The sequence below is a fragment of the Elephantulus edwardii genome, unplaced genomic scaffold (genome assembly GCF_000299155.1).
Source record: "Elephantulus edwardii isolate Elephantulus edwardi_28Jun2011 unplaced genomic scaffold, EleEdw1.0 scaffold00367, whole genome shotgun sequence".
Lineage (NCBI taxonomy): Eukaryota > Metazoa > Chordata > Mammalia > Macroscelidea > Macroscelididae > Elephantulus > Elephantulus edwardii.
In genome coordinates this window covers 274,830-280,659 of record NW_006400117.1, presented here as the reverse complement: position 1 = coordinate 280,659, position 5,830 = coordinate 274,830, and the positions used below count along the sequence as shown (strand labels likewise).

Genomic DNA, 5,830 nt, shown 5'->3' with positions numbered 1-5,830 from the left:
CACCGCTGGGTGGGTTTGGATCACCAATGCGTTTCTCTACCTGTTCTCTAGAGTGAGCCATGGATGGCCTGTGTTTTCTCCTGACTCCATAAATGCAGTGAGTGCTGAGGGGCCTATTCAAGGGCCTGTCACCCTGAACATGCATCAGTGTCAAGAGTTGGGATGTGAGCTGGACCCCCATGGTGCCCAGGGCAAGCACATCCACCGGAGCCAGGGTGGATCCACTAGGCAGAGCTCAGACTGGCCCCCTTAACAGTGAGAGTGGAGGAAACACCTCTGCAGAACCAGTCACTCAAGTGGGTGGAGAGAGGAAGGATCTCACGAATATTTGTTTTTATTGAGATCCTTTTTCCATTCGTCCTGATTCAGCGTGGGTTTTTTTCCATGCTCCTTCCGTCTGAAGGAGCACCCCACTGTAAGCCTTACTTCTCCTCTGTCAGCTGACAGAGAACAGTGGAGCGGCCGACACACAAAACCACTGTTTGTGCACGGCTGAAGACTGGTGGTTTTACAGCACCCTGGGCCTTTCACATCCATGAAATAGGAATTCGGGCTCCGCACTGGGTGCTTCTTCTTGTGATTCCTCTTCTCTTCTGGAAAGAGATGAAGGAAATCCTTTTTGAAAGGCTTGTCAGAGTGTGGAGGTCCCACCAGAAAGGCCCACTTTGATGCCAATGCTGTCTTGGTTTAGCAACAACTCTTAGTTGGGTCTTCATTTAAACCAACATGGTACCCTAACTAATCTGTTTGGAACATGTAGCATGTGCTGCCAGTCACTGCCGACTCACCGTGTCCCTAAAAGGACAGCACTACCTCACAGGGTTTTCTAGGCTGTAATCTTTATGGGAGCAGACTGCCAGATCACAGGCTCAAACCTCACTTCTTTCAGTTAGCAACTGAGTAGCTTAACCACTGTGCCACCAAGGGCTCCTTCACAAAAAAAAAAAAAAAGGTTATAAGTTTTGGTGGCCTAGTGGTAAGAAGATGCGCTACAATCCCAAAGACACATGGTTCAAATCCACTAACAGCTTCGCAGAAGGATGAGACATCTTTGGTGCGAATTACTGCCTCTAAAAACTCACTGGGTGATCAGCTATGTGATGGCTCTGACTAAATGACACAAAATAACAACAGCAAATTAAACCACACACACACACACACACACACACACACGGAAAGGCACACATTTTTCTTTTTTACCAGATGAAGTAATCAAGAATTAGGGAAGAATCTGGAGTCATATAGCTAATAAACAAACAGCCAAGTCAGGATTTGAACCGAGTGCTTGTAGAGGCCAAGACCTTCCACCAATGTCACAATCCAGGGGAAGAGATCTGAGATACGTGTTACAACAGAATCCTTTTGCCATGTTCTCCTTCATGACTGATTCTCATCATATTTCTGAGCAGGAACTGGATGTCTAAGGTCTATTATTGCTCCCCCCTTCGGAGATACTCAGATATTCAATGCCAGCAGCAGTTATTTTTATAATTGGGTGGGATCTCTTATCTCAGAGTCTACTGTCAAAATGAGGAAGTTGGACACTGAATAAGCAACTCCTGTCCTTCAGAAGAAGGTCAGTGTACCACAAGGGTGTAGCAAGAACTAAGGGAGTGTGAGCTGGAGGAAGGGGATCAGGGAAACTCTCCCAAAGATGCTTAAGGTGAACCCTGTGTATATGAAGCAGGTAGCTGGACAAATGGGAGCATGGGACTAGAGCGGGGACAGTGCTGTGCTGAAGCTCAGGCCGGCCGTGTATTTAAAGTGTGTAAAGGCCTGAAATGGAGCTCTGGTGGCCTAGTGGGGAAGGAGTGGAGCTGTCAATCTAAGGTGGGTGGGTCGAATTCACTCGCTTCTCTAAAGGAGAAAGATGGCAAATGTCCCTCTGTGCGATTCAGAGTCTCTGAAAACCTACCAGAGAGTCCGTTCTGACTCAACATATGTAACAGTTAACAAAAACAAAGACCTGAAAATTAATGTGCCAGAGGTTCAGGGAGAAAAGGTGAGTGGTGAAGCTGGAAAAGGCAGTGCTGGGTTCTCTTGGACTGGACGAAGGGCAGTGCTAACCCAGGGAAGGATTTTGAGCTGAGGAATAACAATCATTTGCTTTAAAGCATTATGGGGGACAGGTGGAAGAGAAGCAGGAGATAAACTGAGTTAGAAGTTATTCAGATTATGTTGTTGTTATTGTTGTCGAGTCAAGCACAACTCATAGTGACGCCCATCGTTTCTCAAAGTTCATCGAGTTTCCAGAGGCATGTTGTTTAGGAAGTGGATGCCTCTCCTGCTTCCAAATAATAGGCGTTAGCATAAATACCACGAGAGAGTCAAAGATGAAAACATATTTAAAGGGAAGAGCCACTCTGTGCATATATATACATGGAAAGAGCTAAGCCTCTCATGGCCAGATGCTGATGCAGATGTGCTGTCTGCCCATCTGCTTTGAAATGTTCCCATTTCCACCTTGTCATCTTGGGATTTTGAGGAGGCTGAACACGCCACGCCTCGCCCGTGGATGCTTTCTGCTCGCCTGGCTTCCTCCAGACAAAGTCACCATTAACTCCCCAACCTGCAAGAAAATGATTCCACACAAAGGATTCCCAAATGTCCTCGTCTCCCCCGACAAGCCTGCAAACAAATGGTACAGGAATGAGGTCAGAAAGGAATTCCCCGCCTCCTGGGCCTCTGAATTCATTTACCTACCTCAGAGCCCATTCAGGCCAAGGGGTGGGGCAGGGAACAAGAGATGCTCTGAGGCCAAGTGGAGTTTGGGGGTCGAGCGCTACATTACAGGATTTGACAGGCCTTTGCCAGCCTTCAGCTTCTTTGTGTCTCTCACATAATAGAGAAACACAAACTGAGCAGCACACGATCTGTGGTTACACCCTCGGACAGAGCCCACTCTTTGCAAATGCTAATAGTATTGTAGCATCCTGTCACCCGGTAACACAAAAAAGGATGTTGATTTTCACATGAAGCAGAACAGGCCCATTGTACACAAGTTTGTGACCAACTTGTAGTATCTGCACATCAAAAGCGCAGCCAATCATCGCATACACAGCTGGCGGGCCAGGGAGGCACGGAGCTCCAGATGCCTCCCGCGCCCGTGCGGCACTTCCCACATTCATGAAATCACCGACTCAGACTGGATTTGAATGGTGGTGGCCATAGCAATTAGTGTAATTAGCAAACATGTAAATGCCTCAGCTGTTTGAGAGCTCTGCAAGTAGGAATATGGGAGCAGCTTTGTGCTGAGATCTCATCTCTGCAATGGTAGAAGCAGGAGGCTTTAGTGATATTCCATCATATTAGGGACCTTCTGACTGGTGATTTTTGGCAGGAAAGTATTTTTTTAACCTCGGACAACCAGGAACCCCTCAAAGCAAGAAAATAAAGAAGATGATTATGTTCATAAAAAATAGGCAAAGGTTTAAAGGCTAAAGTTTAAAGGCTTTTTTCAAAAGTGCTGAAACAATTAGAAGTAAAAGGGAATGGAAATTACTAATTGAGAAGAATGAAAGTCTCAACAAAGATTTAAACCATTGTTATGTGTCGTTGAGTCAGAACAGACTCATAGCTGACTCTCCAGCAGTTTTCAAAGGCTGTAAACCACATGGAAGGGGATTGACCTTCTTTCTCCCTGGAAGTGCCTGCTAGATTCAAGCTATGTACCTTTAGGTTGGTATCCCAACTCCTCTGTATCTCAATGGTTGGGCTAACTTGAAACAATTTAGTGATTCTACATGAAGATGGGAAAATGACATTGGTGATTAAAATGCTTTGCAATGTTTCAAAGCCTCAAAGCATTAGTTTTTCTTCTGAAAACTTACGGCCTGGGGAGATTTGAGATGTGAAGCTCCTGAATGTCACTATCACCTGGTCTTCCAGAGCTTATAAGGAGTCCCTCTACTGGAGGGTTTCCAGAGGTAATCATCCTGGGTCGTTTCTGTGAAATTAGTTCATTCTGTGCTTTCTGGGTGTGTTGTGTACCCTCTTCTCAGAAATGAGCTAATATCTCTGAATATATTTTGGGAATTCTACAGGTCTTTGCAAATACTTGCTATGCATCAGAGAGCTGGATGATAGAATTGGTACCTTTGAGTTGTGGTGCTGGAGGAGTATTGAATATACCATGGACTGATGATAGACCAGGCCCACCCTGGACAGGGTGAAAGCAGGCTGCTCCTTGGAGGCAAGGATTGTGAAGCTCCATCTGACATACTGTGGGTATATTCCAAAGAGGGACCAGTTCCTGGAGAGGGACATTGTCTTTGGGAGGGTGGAGGGACAGCACAGGAGAGAAAAATACTGGATAAGATGGATTGACTCAGTGACTGGGGTAATGAAGGCAGGTGTGTCAGAGATGATGAAACTGGCTCAGGATAGAGCAAAGTTCAGAGATGTTATACATAGAGTTGCTATGAATAGGAGTCAACTCGATGGCACATAATAGGCTAATCTGGTAGTATAGTCCAGTGTTGAACTGTTAGCTTAAAAGGCTAACATCTCTATGGATTTGTACAGGAGAATGAGCAGTCTCTTCCCATCAAATCACGGCCTCAGAAACTCAAAAGGAGGGTTGAGTCAGTATAAACTCAATGAGACTCTGAGCTTTGGATATGTTAATCTAACTTACATGAAATCTTACAGAAGGCAATTATGTATACTCTCAATTTTCATGTTAGTACTTATTACTTTAGGAAACAGATTTCACCTGCTGTTTTGTGACACACGTTTTTCTTTACCCTCAATATTATAAATCTGCCTTTATGCAATAACCTGAATGCACTGTCCTGATATTGTCATAACTTTACCCATTTGTGTGTGTGTGTGTGTGTGTGGGGGGGGTACTTGAGCCTTAAATTGTCCACATCAGCCTAATCAACTTGTGCAGAAAATTATTAATTGCCACAAATTGGGTATGCTAAATATTTAATTCAATTATTAAATACTTGTGTTCACAAGCTATTGTTAAGTGTTGCCGAGCATGGCTCAACAGCAGAACTGAACTGTGTTCTTACACCATCCTCATCAGCCCTGACACACTTGGTCCCATTACCAGAGACACTATCAACCCATATTCTTGTGGGCCTTCCTTCCTTTCACTGATCCCTTCACTTCTTCAAGCATGCTGTCCCTCTCTTAACAATACGCCCAAATAAAATGAGACAAAGCTTTGCCATTCTTACCTCCAAGCAGCACTCTCCCCCAAACACAGATTTGTTCTCTCAGCTGTCAATGAGATATTCGGCACCTTCCCCCAACATCCCAACTCAAAGTCAGTGATGCTTTTCCTGTCTTCCTTTTTTCAGTCTGCCTCTCAGAGGTACAGCAGGTGCTTGAATAAAGCACCCCTGAGAATGTAAACTGACATAATAGGACTTTGGATATAATCAAGATGAAATTGCTGACAATTTCTATACTTTTCCCCTCTATCACGATGTACTACTGGTGCAGTGGTGAGTTTTGTTTTCTGGATGCTGAGATGCAATCCATACTGAAGGCTGCAGTCCTTGATCCTCTGTAGCAAGTGTCTCTAGCCCTCCTTGCTTTCAGCATGCAAGGTTGTATCATGGGCATAATGCTAGTTGTTGATGAGACAGATTTCCTCCAACCCTTATGATACATTCTTCTTCATAAAGTTCAGCCATGGTATACCTATTTCACCTAAATTAGCAAAAAATTACTGTTAAATCATCAGTGAAGTGTTTGCCCTTTATTTTTTTGATTTGTGAAGATTTCAAACTCTAATGGCACAATCATTTAAAATACAGCCATTTTTTTGGGTTTCACATTGTTTGTTGCATGTGAGATTAAAATGAGATAGAAG

The 5,830-nt window shown here is 44.3% G+C and overlaps 1 pseudogene; it reads right to left on the bottom strand.

Annotated features, from left to right (window-relative positions):
* Positions 1 to 318: 318 nt before the first annotated feature.
* On the bottom strand, positions 319 to 3,050 carry LOC102846648 (annotated as a pseudogene).
* Between the last annotated feature and the right edge of the window lie 2,780 nt (positions 3,051 to 5,830).